Source organism: Salarias fasciatus (assembly GCF_902148845.1).
Source record: "Salarias fasciatus chromosome 23 unlocalized genomic scaffold, fSalaFa1.1 super_scaffold_20, whole genome shotgun sequence".
Taxonomy (NCBI): Eukaryota; Metazoa; Chordata; class Actinopteri; order Blenniiformes; family Blenniidae; genus Salarias; species Salarias fasciatus.
This window is the reverse complement of record NW_021941230.1, coordinates 2,224,918-2,248,463: the sequence shown is the minus strand read 5'-3', so window position 1 is coordinate 2,248,463 and position 23,546 is coordinate 2,224,918. Positions and strand designations below refer to the sequence as shown.

The 23,546-nt window shown below is 47.6% G+C and overlaps 1 long non-coding RNA gene and 3 other non-coding genes across 4 annotated transcripts; all 4 read left to right on the top strand.

The window, feature by feature from the left end:
* Window positions 1-5,771: 5,771 nt before the first annotated feature.
* On the top strand, window positions 5,772-7,720 carry LOC115384193 (uncharacterized). The gene is made up of 3 exons (XR_003930858.1): window positions 5,772-6,046; window positions 6,656-6,738; window positions 6,824-7,720. It is a non-coding gene; the product is annotated as an uncharacterized LOC115384193 (long non-coding RNA).
* A 3,677-nt stretch (window positions 7,721-11,397) lies between these two features.
* trnaa-ugc (transfer RNA alanine (anticodon UGC)) lies at window positions 11,398-11,469 on the top strand. Its single transcript has one exon. It is a non-coding gene; the product is annotated as a tRNA-Ala (tRNA).
* Window positions 11,470-17,184: 5,715 nt separating this feature from the next.
* On the top strand, window positions 17,185-17,258 carry trnan-guu (transfer RNA asparagine (anticodon GUU)). The gene has a single exon. It is a non-coding gene; the product is annotated as a tRNA-Asn (tRNA).
* Window positions 17,259-19,330: 2,072 nt separating this feature from the next.
* Window positions 19,331-19,402, top strand: trnaa-agc (transfer RNA alanine (anticodon AGC)). Its single transcript has one exon. It is a non-coding gene; the product is annotated as a tRNA-Ala (tRNA).
* Window positions 19,403-23,546: the final 4,144 nt, after the last annotated feature.

Below are 23,546 nucleotides of genomic sequence, written 5' to 3'. Positions count from 1 at the left end.
CAGTCGATGTGCAGGTTCTCTGCAGATCAGAAGCTCTGGAATTTGGAGACCAACATATATCTCTAAGTGGTCTTTGGAGAAAGCAGCTGTTTTTTGTTCATATCTTCACTGCGGCTCTGCCGTGTCTGCAGATCTGACATTTTCAGTCAACTCCACACTTACAGTGTTCATCATGGATGGCTGCTTTCAGTCTGGATCTGATTTCATGAAGTGTTCACTTTTCGCTGAACAGCTCAAAAGCTCCAATCTCTCCTGCTCAGGTAAGCTCATCAGAGGTGTGTTCCTTACTCAACACAGTCAGAATTAAAAGTATGCTTGAAGATCTTCAGTAACAAGCACTGAATCTTAGACTGCAGAAGTTAGAGCCAGCTTTGGTGAGTTTGAATAGCTTATTGTGTTGTTGTTGTTGTTGTGTTTGGGGGTGGTTAGGTGCTTGCACTGCAGTTTCGGTTTCTGTCTGCCCAGTAGAGAGGTCGTTGACACGGGTCACACCGTAGCTCCAGTGACATCAGACAGGGGCAGGTCAGCCGGGCGCAATCAGTGAAGTGGGAAACAGCTATGACTCCGTCAGGTACTTCACAGCACAGACTGCGCTTTGGCGTCAGCCCACAGAGGGTAAAGACCACAGAGGGTAAAGACCTGCAAGTCTACCTGCGCGAGTCCACCGAGCAAGGACACCGGCTTCAGTAAGGTCGGTCTATCACAGTCTAACGCACAATGTGTTTCTTCCGTATCCCAGTCATCGTCGGCAACCGGAAAAGACGCGTAGTCCTCCGCAAACGCAATCCACACAACCTGTCCGCTCTCTCTGGAAGTGGTCCCAGCCCACACTCAGTTAACTTCAGTCTCTGGAACTGTCAGTCCGCAGTTAATAAGACAGAATTCATCAGTTCTCTGATGAAACTCTCAGACATTCAGGTGCTAGTCCTGACTGAGACATGGATCCACCCAGAAAACTCAGCTACACCAGCTGCACTCTGCGTCCGCTGTGCTGAGCCACACCCCTCGCTCTACTGGCCAAGGAGGCGGTGCTGGCATTCTCATTCCGGACAACTGGTCTTTCTCCGCACTACGCCTGTCGAACAACAACACAATGTTTGAATATCATGCTTTAATGGTCACTACTCCCATCAAAGCATATATTCTGGTTGTGTACCACCCACCAGGGGGTAATCTGGATGGCTTTGTCTCTGAAATGGACATGTTACTCTCTGACATCCCTGATGATGGCACACCACTGATTGTCATGGGAGACATGAACATTCACGTTGACAAACCTCAGGCACATGACTTTTTGGCACTGATGGCTTCCTTTGCACTTGTACTGACTCCGTCTCCTCCCACCCCCAAAACTGGCAAAATCCTTGACTTGGTGCTGACTCGTAACTGCTCCATAACAGAGGTGACAGTTACTCCACTACACCTATTTGACCATTTCTTGGTAAAATTTGCGGCTGCCTTTCTGCCATTGCAGACACCGACACAGATGATCTCCTTCCGCAGAAACCTGAAGTCCCTCACAGCAGCTCAGCTGTCTGAGGAGGTGAGCTCTGTCCTGCCGGACTACTCTCACTTCTCATCACTTCCTGTTAATGAGGCTACAGAAACACTCTGTTCCTCTTTGGTGTCCTCTTTGGACAAACTCAGCCCCCGGTTGTCGAAACCAGCCAAGAAAAAACAACCAAGTCCATGGCTCTCAGAAGTTCTGAGAGAACAAAGAGCTGGACTCAGGGCAGCAGAAAGAAAGTGGCGTAAATCCCAAGAGCCCGCTGATTTGTCCTCATACAAACTGAAACTTGCTTCCTTTACCTCCCGCTTGCAGTCAGCAAAGAAAGCTTTTTATCAGAACAAGATCTGTGCAGCTTCTGATTCCAGAAAAATGTTTATGGCGTTCAACTCCCTGCTTTCTCCTCCAGCTGCTCAGCCGTCCACTGAGCTGACTCCTGATATGTTCGCCTCCTTTTCCACTGAAAAGGTGGCTGCAATCAGCAACCAGTTCTCTGAGCCTGACCGGCCCAGTCAGCTCAAACCCACTACTGTGCCTTCTCTCTGCTCTTTTGCTCCTCTGAGTGAGGATGAGGTCTCCAGACTTCTTCTGAGCTCAAAACCGACAACATGTCCTCTAGATCCAATACCCACCAGCATTCTGCAGACCATCTTGCCCATAATCAAACCTGCAGTCACGCACATTGTCAATTCCTTCCTGGAAACCGGCATTTTTCCTGTTACTTTTAAACAAGCCCACATCACCCCACTACTAAAAAAGCCTCATCTCAACCCAGCCCAGGTTGAAAACTACAGGCCAGTTTCACTTCTACCATTCCTGTCAAAATACTGGAGCTACTGTCTGCGGCGGGGGGGTGGGGGGGTGGGGGCGGCAGTTGTGGGTGGCGGGGGGTTCTGGATGTGGGGTTCGGTGTTCCCTTGCCTTCCGGGGGTGTCTCCCACAGGATGTGACAGTTGGATGACGCGGGAATGTGAGTGTGTTTGGGGTAGGATGGACTGTGTGTGTGTGTGTGCGTGTGTGTGTGTGCGTGTGTGCGTGTGTGTGTGTGTGTGTGTCTGTGTGTGTGTCTGTGTGTGTGTGTGTGTGTGTGTGTGTGTGTGTGTGTCTGTGTGTGTGTGTGCGTGTGTGTGTGTGTATGTGTGTGTGCGTGCGCGTGCTTGTTAGCGTGTGCGTGAGAGGGTGTGAGTGTGTTGGAATGTGAGTGTGTGTGTGTGTGTGCGTTTGGTTTAGGGATGAGTGGTTGTGTGTGTGCGTGTGTGCATGTGTGTGTGTCAGTATGAGTGAGTGGGTATGAGTGTTGGGTTGGGGCGGGGGGGAGTGAGGCGGGAGAGGACAGGGGGTGGGAGGGGTGGGCCGGGGGGGTGGGTTCCGGGTGGGGGTCGTGGGGTGGGGTGGGGTGGGTTGGGGTGGGGGGGGGGGGGGGGGGGGGGGTGATGCCCTGGATCTCGGGGTGCGTGGCCGGAGCGCTGGGGGGTGTACTGGCCCGGGGTGGGTAGCCGCCCGTGTGGGCTGGTTCTCCCGGGTGGGTCATAGCCCTTCGCCTGGGTGGGGGGTTGGCTCCTGGGCTCTTGGGCCTTGGGCTCTCGGCCCTGCCCGCCCCGGGCGTCCGGCGCCCGGGGTGGACCGGCTCCTGCCAGTCGTGGCTCCGCGGGGCCCGGGCCCCCGGGACTGCCGGGGTCCCCGGCCGGGGCTTTCCTCTGCCCCGTTTCTGGACTGGAGCGTGGGCGTCTGCCTGGGGGGGCGGCTTGGATCCGGGCTCTGTGATGTCCGCCGGCTGTCTGGGCTCTGAGGGCCTCTCTGGCCTGCTTCTGGCCTTCTCAGAGGTCAGAGGTCATATATGCATGATCACTATCACCATCACTGTCACCATCATATTCACATGATCACGTTGATCTTTAATCACTCTTTACATACTGGGTTACCTTGTCTTCTTGTGGTGGTTAGACTAATGGTGATCTGTAGCAGACCTCTCTTGATGCACGCCCCTAGTTTACTACTAGTTACGACTAGCTATATTCAAAAAAAAAAAAAAAAAAAAAAAAATACGGTTTGTGGTGTCCTTGCATTTCCCTCCTCCCCTACACCTCCTTTTATTTTTGTGGCCTGGTCTGTTCACTAATATGGTTTGGAAAAAAAGGGGGAAAAAAAAAAAATGTATGTATGGTTCTGTAATTTTCTGTGTTGGTTGTCGGCTCTGTTTTGGTGTTGTCTAGATTGGGGGTTTGGGATTGTTGTAGGTTGCGTGTGGTGCGTCGACAACACTGTTTTGTATTGTGACTTTGTACATAGGTTGTGCCGCCCCCCCCCCCCCCCCCCCCCCCCCCCCCTCCCTTCCGTTCTCCCTCTCTTTATCTTTCTCTCTTTCTGTCCCTGCTCTCTGAGCGTTTCCGTCCCGGTCCTGTCCGGTAGCCATGCCGGATGCCAGCTTTAAATAAAGGCAGCAGCAGGAGGAGACCCAGTCTCATCCTGCTGCTAATATTAAAATCTGTTCGGATAGTAAAAGGCTACAATCATACAATATTGCACGCCCCAGCTACCGAACAGGACAAGGGAAAAAAAAATAAAAAAAAAAATACTGGAGCGCTCAGTATTTAACCAAGTCTGTGAACATCTTCGGAACAACAACCTACTTGACCCTTTTCAGTCAGGCTTCAGATGCGACTATTCCACCGAGACTGCACTCCTTTCAGTCACAGAATCTCTGCGGCTGGCAAGAGCTGCTGGTCAGTCCTCTGTCCTACTGCTGATGGACTTGTCTGCTGCCTTTGACACCGCAAACCATCAAATCCTCCTCTCCTCACTCTCTGACCTTGGCATCTCAGGTTCCGTCCTGTTGTGGTTCAAGTCCTATCTCACAGGCAGATCTTTCAGAGTGTCATGGCGAGGGGAGGTGTCAAGGTCACATGGCCTATCAACAGGGGTCCCTCAGGGGTCTGTGCTTGGTCCCTTACTCTTCTCTCTGTACACCACTTCACTTGATGCAGTGATTCGCTCCCATGGCTTCTCCTACCACTGTTATGCTGACGACACTCAGCTCTTCCTCTCTTTTCCACCTGACGACATGACAGTCTCAGCTCGGATATCAGCATGTCTGGCTGATATCTCCACCTGGATGAAGGAATGCCACCTTCAGCTAAATTTGTCTAAGATTGAACTCATGGTCTTTCCAGCTTGTCCATCTGTCCAGCCTCAGATTAGTGTCCAACTTCACTCGAGCCTACTTGTGCCCACTAACTCAACCAGAAACCTGGGTGTCATGATTGATGACCAGCTGACCTTTAAAGTTCATGTGGCCTCAGTTTCTCGGTCTTGTCATTATGCCCTCTACAACATCAGGAAGATCAGACCCTTCCTGACCCAACTGGCCACACAGCTTCTGGTTCAGGCTCTCGTGATATCACGCATTGGCTACTGCAACTCTCTTCTGGCGGGTCTCCTTGCATGTACAGTCAAACCTCTACAGATGATCCAGAATGCAGCAGCACATCTGGTCTTCAGCCAGCCCTAAAGAGCTCATGTCACTCCTCTGTTCATCTCCCTTCATTGGCTTCCAGTTGCAGCCAGGGTCAAATTCAAATCTCTCCTCCTGGCTTACAAATCGCTTACAAGAACGGCTCCGGCCTACCTGGATTCCCTGATCCAGGTCTACTCTCCTTCATGCCCTCTTCGCTCCGCATGTGAGAGACGTCTGGTGCTTCCAGCCCAGCACGGCTCTAAATCTCTTGCCAAACTATTCTCCTCTGTTGTTCCCAAATGGTGGAACGAACGACCTAACTCTGTGCGTTCCGCCGAGTCTCTTTCTACTTTCAAGAGACAATTGAAGACTCAATCGTTCAGAGAACACCTCGGGTCTTAATCCGACCTCATGTTCGGGGAAGAATAGGTCAGGTGTTCTAAAACCCAGCACTTATGTACCACTGACTAAGTTGACACACACACACACACAAAAAAAAGGGGGGGGGGGGGGGGGGGGGGGGGGGGGGGGGGGGGGGGCAGTGGCTCCTCTTCTGGAACTTGATGGCAACTCCCTTGACCAATTGCACTTGAAGCAATTGAAGCATTTACTAATGGTTTCTTTTTTTCTTATGTCTGTATTCTTGCTTGTGTTGTACGTCGCTTTGGACAAAAGCATCTGCTAAATGAAATTGTAGAACTGTAGAATTGTAGAATCTTTGTGTGTGTGTGTGTGTGTGTATGTTCCAGACCTGCTGCTTCCTCCAGTCATCTCCGTGTCCTCCTCCTCCTCCATGCTCGGGGTCTCTGAGGCCCAGCAGCAGGGGCTCCAGGTGATCTGGGGCTCCACCTTCACCATCAGCTGCTCCATCCAACCACAGTACCCAGGAGGCTTCTTCCAGCTCACCTTCACCTCCTCCAACACCTCCTACAACTCCACCCAGCCGGCTGTCAATCACTCTTCACACTTCCTGTTTCCTGCCGCAGAGCCCGCCCACCGGGGAAACTACAGTTGTGTTTATCACCTCCATGTCTTTGGACACAACTTCTCCTCAGAGAGCCGCCTGCTGTCTCTGTCTGTGTTCGGTAAGAAGAAGCCGAGGCTCCTTTACATGATGCTCAAGAGAAAATGTCTTGGTTTTACATTTCTGATTCAGGTCAATTTTGTCTAGAAAGGTGGAGGGAATCATGGGGCGACGGACTGATTCATGTCGTGGGTGGAGGTCTTCATGTTCGGGTGCAGGGCATTGTGTGGGCAATGATGGAGCAGGGATGGAGAGATGGTCCACAGATCCGGATAGATGCTGCAGTCCTTCAGTCTCTGTTCTGGACTGTTGTGGTGAAGAGGAGCTCAGCTGGAAAGCAAAGCTCTCTGTTTACCGATGGAGCCAGTTGAGGAGGTTCATCTGGTCAGGATGTCCCCTGGTCCCCCCCCTTTAGAGGTTTAGCAGGCAGGTCCCACTGGGAGGGGGCCCCGAGGGGGGTCCAGGACTCCCTGGTTTGGTCTGGGAGAGACTTGGAGTCCAACCAGAAGAGCTGGAGGAAGATGGAAGGGACAGACATGTCTGGAGGGGTTTGGTCTCTGTAGCGCCGCCCAGACCTGATCCAGACCAAGAGGGAGCCCAGATGGAGGACTCTTGATGGTCTCACTACCAGCAGTCCTCAGACAGATGGCTGATTGTTCTGTGTGTTCAGATCCAACAGGGGTGATCATCAGAGCGGTGGTCCTGCCGCTGTCTCTCCTGCTGCTGCAGGCTGCTCTGTGGTTCTACTGTAAGGTACTGTTCACCTCTCTGCTGATGCTCTGGAGCTCTGGGTTGAGCCAAACTCTCCTCACTCCTGTGTGTCAACATGTCTCTGCAGGCCAGCAGGAAGCAGACGGGCAGACCAGCAGACCGGGCGGATATTGAGTTGAGTGCAGTGGAGGGATGAAGGCTGTCCACTGAACCTTCCTACTGTGAAGACAAGATGTTTTTTTATTAGCTTTTTTCAGAAATGATGGATCTGATCATGTTCCCTCAGACAATGGAACGAGGTTGCTTTTCCTTTTGTGGACCGAGGTGAAAAAAAGAGTGTTGTTTTTCCATATACTGAACCATGGTGGATGTCCTTTTTTTAATCTCTCTTTTTGCACTTTGACTTTGTTTTCTTTTATGTTTTTAAGTCATACCATGTCTGCTCATTTAATCATATTATCATCTGCTCCTGCTCTTGCTGACTGTGTTTAACTGATCAGATATTTTTGTGATTGTAATCCAACTTTTTAGCTTTTGCAAAACTTAGCTGTTTCAGCACAAAGGTGAGGCAGGATGTGGTTTGCAGCAGGTGTTGAACCGTATGGAACCTCACCAGTTTGTATTTCATCCTGAGTGGTTGGATCTGGGCCTGAAGAACTCACGTGCTGATCTCACATGGGCTGCATGCATGTGTTTTTTTTTTTTGACAATGTTTTTTCCTTCTCTCTTCTCTTTCTATTTTTTGACACCTGAGGCTGCAGTCAGTTTCCTTGGTCATGAAACAGGTGCACAGCATCAGAGGACGTGTCCATGGAACCGGAGTGTATTGGTAGATCCTGTTTTCCAGTGGGTGGAGCTCGCTCTCACTCAGGGAACCCCCCGGAGCTCTTTGGGTGATAAGCTTCTGAAATCTGGAGAGATTTGACCTCCGAGGTTGATGTCAGCCAGACATCAAATTTAGGCTAATAACAGATTCTTATGAGCAGCAAAACCTAAAAAACGCTCACCTCAATTGACAGTATTCAAATAATACATATCTGAGATGTGAGACAGGAAAAACCAACCCAACATCATTTCTCTTTGATTTCTTCATTTTTTACTAATTTACCTTTTTATCAGTTTTGAATTATAACCTGTAATCCATTGAGTGAATAAAAATCATGTGAAAATGTTAAACTTCCGGTGGAGTGGTGTTATTTCTCTGAGTGAGACCAAAAAAGGTACGTGGAATAAGGTTTCTTCTTCAGAAGTGTGAGACATTTCTTCACCCCAGAGCTCTGTACAGAGGGGCCCACAGTAGCGACCAGACACCAGACGATTGTCCAATTGATCCGTGACCACGACAGGAGGCAGATTAATGAGGTGAGGTCTTAGTTCAGACTCTTTGAGAGCAGCTGGTTTATAAAAAGAAGAATAGCTTTCTTCCTGCCTCATGTCTAAACAAAAGCATGAGGCGTCAGGACGGCCCCACGGTGCCTCAGAGGTCAGGCACACACACCTGGCACAGGTGTGCCACGAGACACTTTGTACATTTAATCCATCCATCCAGGGTGTTAGCAGACATACTGGACTTTAATGGAGTTCTGTACGTTCTCACCACACATTTCTATTGTCATCAATGAAATCTTGTGTTTCTTGTTTGTTCTGGTGACTTTAGACAGGCTTCACACCAATCTGTTCCATCAATGTCTTCTTGTAGATCCTCCAGGCTTTTCATTGATCTAATGTTGAGTCAGTGCTGTAATCCACTGACATAGTATTTGGACCATTGGCCTCTTCCTTTGCCTTTATTTCCTCAAGTTTTGTTGGAGGTGGCAGACACATGATCTGTTTGAATTTAGAGGATATGTATCTTTTCAACTGCTAGTATTTGAAAATATCTTTTTTCACTGACGTGTATGAGACAATAATAAATCCAAGAAAACTGAAGAGTGGAGAAATCTCTGTATTGTAATTTACATAATGCTTCTCTAAAGACAAATATACATACACTTTATACATACACTTTACACTTTATCTTCATAGAATCCACTCGCTTTATGGATGTGATCTGGAGTTTTTCCTTTTAAAGTTCATTCTTTCAGATTTCTCAACAAAGCTGTTGCTCTGCTGGTTGCTGTTAGTTTTTCTCATTTTATTGAGATACTGGTCAAATAGTCAGTGTTGATATATTTGTATATATTCAGTGGGTTTGTATATATTTATGTGTCTGCCAGCTGTGTCCTTGTTGTTCCTCCAAATGGACTCCAGGGAGAAGTGACCTGCTTGGATGTAAATATTGTCCTGCAGCCACTTGCAGTCAAATGCTGTTCAGATCTGATGTCTCCACATCATTGGAGCAAATGAAGTTGTCCAGCCCAGCCTGATCTCAAATCAGACGAATCATTAGCTGTTTATTGATGATTTGTGTCTCTTTTGTTGATCTTTCCCAATAGTTTGAAATAGCCCTCAGCACGGCTTTCCCGTGACTTTTTTATATTTCTGATTATGTTGTTGTATAGAACTGTGGTAAAATAGTTTATAACCCTAACACTGCATAATTAGCCATATTTAGCTCCTATATCTTATCTCTGTGTATCACATCTAAATCGCTTTGGTTTTTCACTTAGGCCTAATCCCATAGCATTAATTCAGTGTGTGTGTTGTGTTCAGGGGTTCATGTTGGTCAGAAGTTTCAGTGGGATGTAGGAGAGACAGAAGGACTGCAGTGGACTGATAATGATTCATTGTGTGGTTTATACCCAGACGTGAAATGGAAGAATGCTGCAATTAGATTCATGGTGTGTCCATGTATTACGCCTGTATTGAAGAACACAAACACTTTTTTTTTTAATCAGCCAAAAACACACATGCTGTGTATCTGTGTGCGTGATGGAGTTGATACTTCAGCACCATGGACAGCTCCATCAGTCCTTCTCAGACTTAGGCTGAATCCCATTTCACCCCTTAGCCCTTCCCCTTGGCCCTACCCCTCGTTTTGCGCGTTCACGTGGAGGGGTAGGAGTGTCCCAATTGTCATTATGACGGAGGGGTAGGGCCAACAAAGAGGGCCAGTCACCCCTCCAAAAGGAGATTCTCGAGAGGCACACTCCAAACGGAGGGGTATCGGCCGATGGCGAGGGGCGCTTGTTCTTTCAGCCTAGATCATGCCTGGCGGGCGGGGTTAATTCACTTCCGCATTGACTGGAGTGATCGTTTCCACACCCGCGCATTCCAGGCGCATTCCAAACACAACAGATAGACGATTATTTTCAGTAATCTCATTGTAACTTGTAACTTCTGTAACTTGTTGCGATGACAATAAACAGCATTCCATTCCATTATTGTTTTGATGGTGTGTTTCCCAGTGGCTGTTCAACCTTTTCAGTTGGTGCTGACAGGTGATTCCTGCTGGAAAGAGTTTGTTTCCAGAAAGCCCAGACTGGTGAGGACCTGTATGGACCAGGATGGTTGGATTCTGGCAGGCTAGTGTGTCAAACACTGGAGCCAGTTCAGCAGATTGATCCCAGAGCTGCTCTATGGAATCTGAATGGGATTATTATCCAGTCATCATTATGGGCCAGGAAGTCTTGGTGCTCCCTAAAAACTCTCTCCTTCCTGATGTACCATTGGTGGAATCTGCCCCTGTTCAGTGAGGAACACCATTTCTACATGAGGCCCATCAGGTGTTTGTGTTTCCTCCAGAGTTCACTGCCATGGAGGAGAACTTCCCTGATGACAGTTCAATGCAGATGTCATCATGTGGATGTTCGATCTTGCTGGTAGGATCTAACCTTGCCAGCAAGCTGAATTCTCGCTGTATTTGTTCTCACACACCACGAGAATCCATCTTGTACCGCTCCAGCCTCATGTGTTCGGGATCAGACTTTTTTCGGCCGGACCAATCACGCTCGGATTTTTTTCAGTCAGACCAATCAAGTCGTTTAGGGCGGGACATCAAGCTTTGACGGAAGCAGGAAGCGACGGACTGCTAATAATATTAGCATGGCGCGGGAAAACAATGGATATCCCGACAAATCTGTTTTGGATGAATCCTCTATTGCGTCGTTGAAAAACGATCAGCGAGAGGTTTTTTCTTTGCGGTGATTGGCTGAAACCAAACGTGGTTAGGTGAGTGCACTGTGTCCTTCCGTCCAATGAATGCAACGAGTTCTACAGCAAGTCCCTCCCTTCCCCGAACAGATTTGCCAAGTGAAATCCCAGATTGACATGTGAAGCAATTCGTTGCTGCACATGTCAATATGGCTTTTGCCAGGTCAGGCAGGTGCCTCAGAGATGGATTCTATCTCACAACCACCAAGAGATTCTCAGCCTCCATTAATGTCCTTGATGATACACATAAAGCTTTGAAATGCTGGGGGTTGATCCCAGGAGGATGGGCTCGTCCGGGAATTGAACCCGGGACCTCTCACACCCGAAGCCAGAATCATTCTCCTAGACCAACGAGCCAACATGTTCAAGGAACTAAAGGACTGAACTGATTGTCATAAATCAGGCAGGTGATCCAGACTCCTGACAGTCTTGACAGTGCTCATTGAATCCACTGCCATCAATACTGACCTCCAGCAACCAGCCACACTCCACAGTCCAGACTGTCCTGGTGAGAGAGCAACAGGCTTCTCAGGAGTTTTCCTCCTGGACTTACATGAGCAGATTCAGTTAAGTCAGAACCAGCAGAACAGGTGAAGGAAATACTGAACAGGGGGTGTAGCTCAGTGGTAGAGCGCCTGCTTTGCATGTAGGTGGTCCTGGGTTCAATCCCCAACATCTCCATGTTGCATGTCTTATATATATATATATCAATATCATCAAGCTCATGAATAGCGGCTGAGTGTCTCTTGGTGGTTGCGAGATAAAATCCATCTCAAAACAACGAGCTCTAAACATCCCAGAAGATCCTTTCAGCAAGAGCACAGAACCCTAACTGGAAATTCTTATGTTGTTGACATAAACAATTTCTGAGAAATCTACAAGTGTCTAAAGTGGTTTGTATAGATCCTCTCTCACTGACGTTCCTTGATGTTGTTCTGTATTGTCCGTGCCTGCAGCTGTGATTGCCTCATTTACATACAGGAGAGACGGGTAGACTTGCTGGCACCGTCTGAGCCCTGGTCGTCATGTACATTTACATACTCCATTCACATGCCTTTTCAGAAAACAAAAGCTTGTTTATCACCTTATGGGTCAAATCACTCCTCTGCTGTCTGATACATGGAAAGGGACAAATGACCCCTCTCTTGTCCTCCCAGTTTTAAAGGGATTCTCTCAGAGAGTGGAAGAACAGACAAGAAAGCTGTTGCTCACAGATGCTCCCTGTGTCTCTAACTCCCAGTCGGGGTTCAGACCAGATACTGATACAAAGCCCTGATAACAGATGGAGTCAGCCAGTCCAAGTTAAACTAAACAAAAACATTTAGCAATGTCTGAAAAAAACCTTCAGACGACTCCTGTGAAAAGCCACAAGCTGGTCGAGGCAACCAGAAAGAGAGGGAAACAGTAGCTGTAAAATGTTGGAATACAAAGCAATAAAATCATCTGGTAAAATCATATTTCCCTCAACAAATCAGTGTTGAAGTTGTTGAAATCCGTTCTCCTTGTCTTCTCTGCCATGATTGAGAGTAAATCTCCAGCGATCAGCAGCTTATTGAGGTCAGAATCTTCCTGAGGTACTGTGACCATTCCTGGTAGAAAGTGTGTGTGTGGAGGGTGATATGAGGTGAATCCACCTGCACAGCCTTCCAGCTGGACTGGGATTTATAAATGGAAAGAGCCTGCATGGTTTATAAATCAGATGATGTTTCTGCTTTTGGTGCTGGTAGACTTTTAGTGTGGATCCTCCACAGTGCGTGATCAACGAGGCCCCTGGCCTGCAGAGTCCAACATCTGGTTCTTCCTCCTTTGAGTGAGCAGCATGGAGCCGGAGCTCCTTCAGCAGCTGTGTCACGTTGGTAAAGCCAGATGTGGCTTCGTTCAGCAGTATGAACCTGTGCTGACGCTACGGGGTTTCCCTCCACGTCACTGGGGGCCGGTCGCTCCTCCACCAACCAGATCATCACTCTGAATCTGAGGAGGGTTTCCACAGTCGTAACCCTCACTTTTAACTGGAATATATCAAACTAATCACATGATTTTCCTCTGGTGGACAGACTTTGTCTGAACAAACCTGAAAACCATTTGAAGAACAGAGCAATAACGACTGAAGGGCTCAACCGGGAATTGAACCCGGGACCTCTCACACCCGAAGTGAGAATCATACTCCTAGACCAACAAGCCCACATACTGAAGAAGCAAAAAGACTCAACTGATGGTCATAAATCAGGCAGGTGATCCAGACTCCTGACAGCCTGGACAGTGTTCATCGAATGACCACATCCTGACGAAAGGAAATGAAAACATGAGTCATGATGACTTGAATGATGGTAAACTTGACTTCAATAACTTCAAACAGTCCAGAAAGACAGAAACGGGCCCCAAGTGAGCCCAATGGCATGCTGGGAGAGCTGAAGAAGCTATAGTTCTGGGGACAGAGTTCCATCAGGAGGACCAGTTCACCTTCAAGCAGCCACGTCTCTGTCAGGAACATCACATCCAACTCATGGCAGTCAAAGAAGTCACAGAGGAAGATTGTCTCAATGTCAACAGAGCCTGTGAGACTTCTTGAAAAACAGCATCATCAGGAGAAAAAAACAGCATGTCACCAGGACACAAACTTTGTGTGTGTAAGCCACAGACACACACAAATCAGCACTGTGTCCCTCTGCTGTATCCACACACTAACCACCCCTTACTACACCTGAACAGGGACTTGAACCCTGGCCCATCAGATTAAAAGTCTGATGCTCTACCATCTCGGCCAAGGATGGGGCAAAAGGGACTGCTACGGTGGGGGAAAGAAAAAAAAGGAAAAAGGGGAAGGGGGGGAAGAGAAAAGGAGAAAAAAATGAGAAAATTCAGCATAAAATCATACATCATCAGACGCTGTAGCTCAGAAAAAGTACTTATTCCTCTATTATTCTTCTGTTAAATATTTATTGCTGTATTAATCCATTAATATTATTAATATTATTGATAATCCTCTATGATTACAAAAAATTACAACAAGTTGCACACTCTTGCCAGGATTTGCACCTGGAATCTTCCACCCAAAGGTTGGCTGTGTTGCTGTTACACCACAAGAGTTGTGTTTTTGTTGTTTGTTTTCAGTGACAAATCAACACTATTTTGACTTGTTACCACTTATCAGCGATTTTAGCCTTTGCTTTAAAGCTGCAAAATGCAATTTTAACACAATAACACTTTGATTTAACACCTAAAATGAATAAAATATGTTGAATGGATGAAACATCAAATCCTGTCAGAGACACACATCATTTAGACAAGAACAGAACAGACAGGAAGGCATAACACACACTGTGTGTGTAAAGTATACACATAGAACACACCCCTGTATGTTACAGGCACATGTACAAACACACCCAGATGTCTATATCAGTAGTGTATTAGATGCAGACACACACACCATCAAGTGGTGTAAGTTACACGTGAACACACAGCTACACACACATTAGAAGCAGACTCTCGGCAGACACCTCTCACTGCTTGCTGGCCTGGAGCAGAGCTGCTGGTCTTGATAGAGGATCTGCAGGCCCTGGCCAGCTGGTCTTCTCAGGGTTCCAGGAGTACCTGCTGAGGAGCTTGTTGATGGGATCCAGACAGGAGCACAGCCTCAGGATTTCTGCTATTTCCATGTTAGAAAGAGCAGTTATCATCCGGTGGAGTCAGGCATCGACTGCCTCCCATCTGGGAACGTCTCTGAGATCACATCGGCTGTCCTGTCACATGAGAAGAAAAGAAGAACAGTTCATGCAGCTCATTTAAGAGAAACAGTCAAGAGAACAGCTTGTTTCATGGTCAGATACGAGCAGCTTCACTGGAACTGAAGTCCTCCAATGGGGAGCTGACAGGACTTCACTTTCAACTGTAACGTCCTAAAGGACTCACTGGTGAGGACAGAGTTAGAGGCAGGGCCGGCGCCGGCTTCTCAGACGTCCCGGGGGGGGGAGGCGGCAAGGGTGAGCGAAGCAAAGCAGTGCGCTGCTCAAACGGGCTGTCACAGTGTCGCACCCTGGCCGGCGCCCCTCACGGTGTCAGGCGCCCCCTATGGCTCAGCGCCCTGGGCAAGTGCCCCAGATGCCCAGCCTAATCGCCGGCCCTGGTTAGAGGCCCTCTGCAGATCAGGTTTACAGTAAAAATGTATTAAAATGGGTTAATACTGGGCTATCAGATCGTTACCTGAATGAAGACTGGAAGAGAATAAGGAGGTATTGTCACGTCAGGATACTCAGCAAAGTCTTTGGTGTCTCCGTATCACTCACTTATGAGTGAGACAGAGCTGACAGTGTTCCTGTTCTCCATGGCTCAGAAAGTGGAGCCTTGTCTGACTGACTTACGTTTATTGACCAGTAGTGATACAGACTTCTTCCTAAAGTTAATAAAATGATGTACAAGAAGCACTGTGGTGGAAAAACAGTTTATGAGTTTTTATCTGCATTTAACAAAAAGTGTCATGTCCACAATTATTCACACTCTTCTCAATAATAAATAGTAAAGCCTTCATTCACTATTACAGTGATCAAACTCTTCCTATGACTACTGAGCAGCTTCTTGCATGTCACCACTGGGATATTTAGCCATTTAGATTCAGCAATGAACTCTTTTTTTGTGTTCTTTTCTTGCCACAAAAACTTTTAAATAGTTTTCGTGGCAGCCTTTTGGGTCCCAGTGGAAATAATGAACGGCAACCGAGTGACAAGCAAGACAAGGACAATATGTAAGAACTGTCAGAGAATAGTCCTGAACACCGTGACTAACAGGAGCTCTGTGCTCTCTGCACTGATAGAGGAGGACTCTGGTTACAGTTTTACTTCTAGTGTTTGCACTTTAATAAAAATAAAAAATCATTTGAGGAAAGAAGTTCATGCTCATGCTGAGGCCATGCATGGATGCAAATTATAAAACATTTCAAAATGCACCTTTATTGTTCAGCGACTGTTGAATTAAAAGTCTGTTTTCTAGTCAAATATTTTGTAGTTTCAGTTTTATTGAAAGTAAAGTGGAAATCTGGTCTGATCTCATGATGGTGAACCCAATGCTGTGTCTCGTCTCATGAGCTGAGTGTCTCGTCTCACCCCAAGAAATGAAAAATAAATCAATCTAGTAATTGTCCTCTGGGCTGGGCCTGTCCTGACAGACAGGTTGGACTTTATTCCCACCTGGACAGTTTGGTGTTGAGGTCAGCTGCCCGCCGAGAGCTGAGATCATGATCAGGATGTTTGAGACGTTAATGTGTGAGTGCTGTTCTCTCTGGAACATGTTGGGACGTTTACATTAGATGTGTGTGTGTGTGTGTGTGTGTGTGTGTGTGTGTGTGTGTGTGTGTGTGTGTGTGTGTGTGTGTGTGTGTGTGTGTTCTGATGAATCTATATGCCTAAATGTGTCATTCTCACCAAGTCCCTCACAGCTGTATTCAGTTGATCCTTCAGCACCATGGACAGCTCTATCAGTCCTTTTCCACTGGTTCCTTCTCAGCTTTACAATCAGACAATCAACCCTGAACATGAACAATACATGTGTTATGACAGTTAGGGTCCAACACCAATGTCAGAAAAAGACAATGATTAAGCTAATTTGTTGACATGATGTCAGTTTTGAACATTGGGCTTCAGCAGTAAACCACTTGTTAGAGTCACTTGTTGTTTGTGGTAAACTTCTCTTTCTTTCAAAGCTACAGGACTCCAGATGTTCAGTTAACCTACTCTAGTACAGCATTTTATGAAAGTCAGTCAAAATTGTTGGTGGCACCATCATCACCAGTGGCAGCAGATGATCCAGACTACTTTAATTGAATGTCATGTAAAATAGAGCAAGTCCTGGAAACAGTGGCCCTCATTTATCAAATGGTAGTACGACGGTATATGGGCGTACGCCCGTCGTACGTCCATATGAAAGACGAGTTCGGCACTTATCAATTTGATCGTGATCATTCAGAAAGATGAAATCTCACGACAGCTCTGACATCGTGTAGCAAGTTTCAGTCAGTGAGGACTTGCGGTGCAGCGCAGAAAAACCTAATGTTTTCCAAATCATTCCCTCTGGACTTGGAAGAGATTCTCCTGTAACTCCACATGGACTTATTATCAAAGATCTGCAGAGGAACACACAGCTGAGCCCTGAGCGTGACCCTCGACCCCCAGCTGTGGTCTGGGTGGAAGCTGGAAATGTAAATCTCTGCTGTGCTTCAGTCTGCTGCAGTCTGGAGGAACAGGAAGCTGGTTGGAGCAAAATGACTGGAGAGAAAAGTCTTTCCCAGAAGATCTCTGAGCTCCAACACTGATGGATCTACAGTTTCTGGAGCTCAGCTCATCTCACCACTCTATAAAGTGTTTATTAAGTTGGAAAAATGGGCCACGCCTATTCTATCAGTCAGCTGTCTCTGTGGTCCAATCGGTCAGCGCAGTCGGCTGTTAACTGAAAGGTTGGTGGTTCGAGTCCACCCAGGGACGGTGGAGGTTCTCCTTCTTGGAACAACTTGTGTTTAACAACCACTTACCTTCCATGGGGATGAAGTTTAGGAACATGACGTCACATGAGTGCATGTTCATACCGACTTGGGTGGAGCCAGGACCCCTTTCTGGAAATAACTGAATCGTGTTCTCACCATCGAACCAAAAGGGCAGAGCGGGATGAGCTCTGACTCAAATGACGTGGTGGGGGGCGTCACGGCGTCACGTTGACTTTACGGTCACGTGCTTGCGTTCTTCACCGCGAGCACCAGACTTTTTCAAGTTTTCAATTTTTGGCCCAGATGTCCAGAAAAACACTTGTTTGGCTGGAACTCCAGGTCTGCCCACGGTTGCTCTCCGCCATGCTCAATGTGCACGCTCAGAATAACAGGAAATGACGTCCCCACAATGGAGTTACGTGTCGTGCATTGCGGAAGCCTCACACGGACAAAAGTGCGGCAAACGAGGAAAGTTGGTTCGACCCGGGGAGCGACCGTGTTCTCACTGCATCTAGATCGAGCCGGGGTCGACCTCGGACCTCCTCTTCGAAGCGGCCCCGACTCCACCCAAAAGTAGGTCGACCCAACGTGAAAATCGTGTCACACTGTCGCTCCACCACGGGCTGCTACGGCAGTTAGGTGTAGCCAAATACCTTTGGTGGGAACACAGCCTGAAACTTTGCTCCGGGAGGCAAGAAGCAATGGCCGACAACAACAAAGAGAACTCCTCTGCTGTGAAATCCCTTCAATATCAGATTATGTTCAAACTTTCTGGGTTGAAGCCCGGAGCAGAATGTTAGGAAACTGAGGTCTCAGTCAGAAAGGATTGTTTTACTGATCCAGACAGTTTGAAGCAGGATCCTGGGTTGACGACCCTCACTGTGGACGGATTGACAGACATTTACTGTTATCTGGTGGAAACACCAGGACACTTTACTCTCCAAAGTTTGAAGGTTCTCCTGAAGAACACTGAAGTTCTTCACGCTCTAGAACACTCTCAACATGTTTTCTCACCTCAGCCTCCAGTGTTGTGCTGAGTTCTGCCTGCTCTCAGAGATCTGCTGCAGGTTTCAGGACCAGTGGAAACTCCATGAGACCATACTTTATGTGGAGTTTATCAGGAACGACTAAACACCCAGAGTTCACAGTGAAAGCCTGGATTTCTCAGCATTAGAATTCTCATTTTACTGGAGCTTCATCTGAAACAGAACTTTTACTGTTGCTGATCAGTGTGTTTCCACAGACTACCCAGATTAGCTTCTCCAGGTTTCTGCATGCAGATCTGGGTGTGCAGACATTACTGGACACAACACTGTTCCACCTCCATCTCTTCTGACTGAGTTACAGTCTCCCTCTAGTGGAAGCAGAGAGATCCAGCAGCTATCTGTCTATCTATCTATCTATCCATCTATCTATCTATCTATCTATCTATCTATCTATCTATCTATCTAACCATTATGTTCCTCTAAAGCTGTTGTAAACACACATGTATCAGAACTCAGGCTGTCAGTGTTGATGAGTTAATCACGATTAGATTAATTCAGAAAACATTAAGAATTTGAATTGCATTTTAATCACAAGCCTTTTCGCCCGGCTGTTCACCTGTAGTCGGCTGCTAAAAAAAATCTTGAAAATCCAGATGAATCAGAACCATTGTTTCACTTACTTTATCGCTGATGGCCACTCTTCCTCCCAGCTTGCTGTGCTGATCATTCAACCAAGCCTGTGTGACCATCTGTTGGCTTCTCCTCATTAGTCTCTGAGGCATACTTTTTTTTTTTTAATTTTGTGTTTAAATGAGGTAGTTTTCTCATTATAAAGAGTTTTTAGAGTTTTCTCATGACAGTTCACAGGAACAACAGTCCAGCTTGGTGGTCTGTCCATACGAATGTCCAATACTCCCATTGTTAACAGTGAACCCAGAGCCTTCCAACAACACACACCTACAGCAACCAGACACACAACACAATCAAAGCTTTGACAGTGAATGGGGAAGATCTGCTTCTCAAGAGTTTTCCTCAGTAACTTTATGAGTTGATTGAGTTAAAGAAAACATCCAGTAGCACAAACACAGGGGATGTAGCTCAGTGGTAGAGCACATGCTTAGCATGTATGAGGTCCTGGGATCAATCCCCAGCATCTCCAAGCTTTATGTCAGTGTATGACTGTAAAATCTCAGCAGCGGAACTCACTCCAGCTCAGCATCAACTCTTCCAGCTCTCCACTGACAGTCATTCAGCAGCAGAGCTCTGGAGAAGATCCGTCTTCATTCTGGTTCTCAGGAAGCATGAACCCAGGTCAGCAATGACTTCAGACCAGCGGCTCTCACCTCTCATCTTCTCAAACCACTGGAGAAACTGTTAATTCAGGAGCTTCATATGGAGCTGGAGCCACATCTGGATCAACATCAGTTCACATACAAAAGGCACCGGAGGACGAGTGAAGCTGTTTTAACTCTAATGCAGCTGTTTTAAAACAGCTGGAAAGTCCCTCTGCATACGCCACATTAGTCTTTATTGATCTGCAGAGGACGGCTTTGCTGACTGGAGTGATGCTCACCAGCTGCAGATCAACAGAGGAGAAGCAGTGGAGATGCTGGAGGAGTCCAGGACAACGGGAGACCACAGCTCTGTGGACGGACATGGGGACAACACTGTCCAGACACTGGGGGACAGTCCACCCACAGCCTTCAGTCTGGACACTGGGGGACAGTCCACCCACAGCCTTCAGTCTGGACACTGGGGGACAGTCCACCCACAGCCTTCAGTCTGGACACTGGGGGACAGTCCACCCACAGCCTTCAGTCTGGACACTGGGGGACAGTCCACCCACAGCCGGTCTTCACCCAGCAGCAAATTGTTAATGATCTCTGGAGCTCTGCAGATACAGAGGCCTGGAAAATGACACAGGTTTAGTGATGTTGGCTAAAAACTTCCTCATCACAATGTAAAGACTCCTGAGGACACTTTAAAACAGCTCCAAAAGAGGACTGGAGCGGGACTTTAAAGAGCTTTCAGGCCTCGGCTTCATTCATTTTCTTTAAAGAGGATATTTCTGTCTGGGCTGAACTCGCCAATAGATCAGGCAGTTGTAAAGTTTCTTCTTCCCCCAACCTCTCAGTATGAACAGTGACCAGGTGGGGGCAGCATTCCGCTGATCCAGCGTCCAGCCTGCCGGAAGTCAGTAGAAGAAGAAGCTGCAGCTGCAGTTGATGCCAGTCCTGGTCTGACACGTGCTGGTCCAACAAGGATCCAGACTCAGTAAAGGTCCAACTCTTTAAACTTTGTGTTCAGTGCGGTTAAAGTGAGTTTTCCAGGAAGCTCCGGATTGATTCCTGTCGGTTTTTAACATCTGCTTTTAGCAGCAGCAGAGACGCTACAGGAAGTGGGGCACCAGTTAACACGGAGACCAGTTAATCCGAAACACCCGCGAGCAGCGTCCTGCTGCCAGAGGAAGAAAGTGAAGCTCTTGGATTGGAGGAGAAAATAAGTCCTGATAAGGTGGAAATATTGCTGGAAGCTGCTGGAGAAGCTGAACCACAGCCACGGAGCTGCAGCTCCTTCAAAGCCACGTTTCTGGAGGATTTCCGGTGAGCTAGCTGCATGCTAACAGCTAATTAGCACGTGTTGACCTTGAGAATGAAAGCAGTGACCTGGTGAAGCTGTTTCCAGCCTTAAATCAGGCTGCAGGGAGTTTAAAGTGAAGCAGTGTTGTATATTTAGTGTGTTGATGCTGCTGCTGGCCTCAGTAAACTGCTTTATCAGGATCTACAGACTAGATTCAGTCAGGATGAAGAGAAATGTGAAGAAATGCTGTTAAAATGTGAAATGGTTTGATATGAGCTTCATATGTTGGTGTGGAGAGAAATGTGAGAGTGAATCAGTAGATGTGGAGCAGGGAGTGAATCTTGTTGAGACTGTTCCTCCAGTCAGTCCTGCTCTTCATCATCATCCTCCTCTCCTCAGGCCCTGGATCTCCACTGCCTCCATCCTGGTCTTCATGTCCTCCAGCCCCTTGGTCTCCTCCGTCCTGCTGGGATCCAGGGTGCTGGTAGGAACTTGATGCTCTCACCAACTGTTCAGATCAGCCTCCTCAATAGAAAGAGCGTCCAGGAGGAAGCAGGGAGTCTCTACCTGGTTCCTGTCTTCTTCTGATCAGCAGCTCTCATTGTGTCTGGAGGATCAGGTCTGGGTCCTCTGTCCATATCAGAGCTATGTGGGTTTCACACACCATCCAGTCCAGGAGGTTTTAAAGGAGGATGAGTTTTTCCTGTTGAGCAGCTGCAGCTGTGTTTCTTTCAGAATGTGATGTGGGACTTCTCTGGAGCTGCTTCAGACAGCATCTGGAGCCTTTTCTAGGACTGGAAAGTCCATTTCCATGAAGGGAGCCGGTCTGAAGGTCCTTGTTGCTCTTTACCAACCAGCAGGAAACATTTCAGTTTCTGCTTTAGAGCTTCTTTTGAGCTCCAGATGAAACCCTGACAGTACTGACAACATAGAAATAAAAAGCAGAACACCAATCAAGCCGTTCTTCGAACATGGAGGCAGCTGTTCTCCTCAGAAATGTGGGGAGTTTCCCAGCCAGCAGGTGGCGCTCCAGGCTACAGAGAAGCTTGTGGAAGTGAGTGGTGGCAGTGAAATGTGTCCTCTGACAGGTTTTCCCCTGAACTCCATCCAGTTGTCTGAAGTGTCTCTGTCAGTCTGGAGCAGAGAGTTGAGAGTGAATCCAGCCCCGGCTGAGCTTCTAGTGCTTCTAGAGGAAAGCAGCAGCTTTGTTCAGGGCCAGAGTCCTGGTGGAAATGAAGTCTGGCTGCTCAGCTGCTGTGAAGTCAAAGCTTTGATGAGCTTTCAGTCATACAGAACAATTCCCATCCTGGAAAACCAAACTCAAAGAGCTTCAAGTCCTCTTTCCATCAATGAAAGCAGGATTTTAGTGGAAACCTTCACTCATGTTTTAGTGTGTCAAACAGAAGAGTGTTGAGAGAAGTGAATGGAGATCCCTCCTCACCCTGTTCTTCCAGATGCAGTTCACTCATCCTGCATCAGAGCTACTAGATCCAGGAGCCTCTTCTTCTGGAGAAACTTTTGATTTAGTTCTCAGTCAAAACAAAGTGAGACATTTCAGCTGAGAACCAGTTGAACAAAGGTAAATCCTTCAGCAGATCCTTTGCAGGTGATGATCGGCAGCTCTTTGGCTTTTACTCTACAGCTGTCTTGTAGTTTTCTTCTCTGAAAGGTTTTTCTTCCAAAAAGCAGCTGATCAACATGTTGAGGAGACAAAACTCTGCTCTGAAGGCACAGTGTCTCCTGGTGCTGAATCCAGGCTCAGAGGGTCCACTGGGACCAGGTTTAGCCAGGAGGGAGACTCAGTCCTCACACTGATCAGCTGATTGTTCATGAACTCATTCACTGCTCTCTAACACTGAATCACACACTTCCCACAGAAGGGAAACACACACCTGGTCCAGGGTTTGAACCTGAGACGCCGTCACCAGGTCAGGCTGATCAGTAGAAGAGTGAAGAGGTGGTTCTCAAGCTGTGGCTCTGGGCCCTTCTGCAGGTCATTAAAACAAATGTCAGTATTTTAATAATAAAGCAGCAGCTGATCTGTTCTTCATGAACAACAGTGTTTCTACCACAGATACTGAAGCAGAATGTGATCTTAGTGTCTGGTCCCACAGCTCTCAGCCTCGTGTTGGACACTCTGGAAAGTTGATCTCTCTCCTCATCACTGAGGAACAGCAGCTTCTTGAAGCTGGTGTCTGAGGCAGAGGCTCTCTGCAGGACATATGGCTGCTGGAGCTCCTGGGACATGGTCTGCTTCATCTCTCTGACTGAACCGGAGTCTTCCTCAGAGATCATGCAGCGCTCCAATCACTGAGCTGTGAGAGGAGCAGTCATAGACACTGTGGCTGCTCTTCCTCACATGATGGTCGTGGCTCTTTCCACTGGTCCAGGAGTTGAACCAAGTCTTCAGCTGCTGATGTCTTCTTCACATCGTCTGTCTGGAGGGATTTTATCTGGCGGTCCAGAGGATGTAGCAGCTGGAGAAAGCCGTCATTCTGAACAACACTGTGAGCTCTCATATCTTTACAGATGGAATCTGAAACGGCGTCTGTTCTCCTCACCGCTCTTTCTGAGGCTCTGCTCAGTGTTTCTGGAGAGAAACTGGTTAAAGCTGGCGTGACGTCGGAGCCAGCATGGGGGTCGAGTCCCTGCTGCTGCTTCAGTTTGTTGTTTCCCGAGTATTTTAACTCTCACTGGCTCTGTTTGCTGACGGCTGAGTTTTG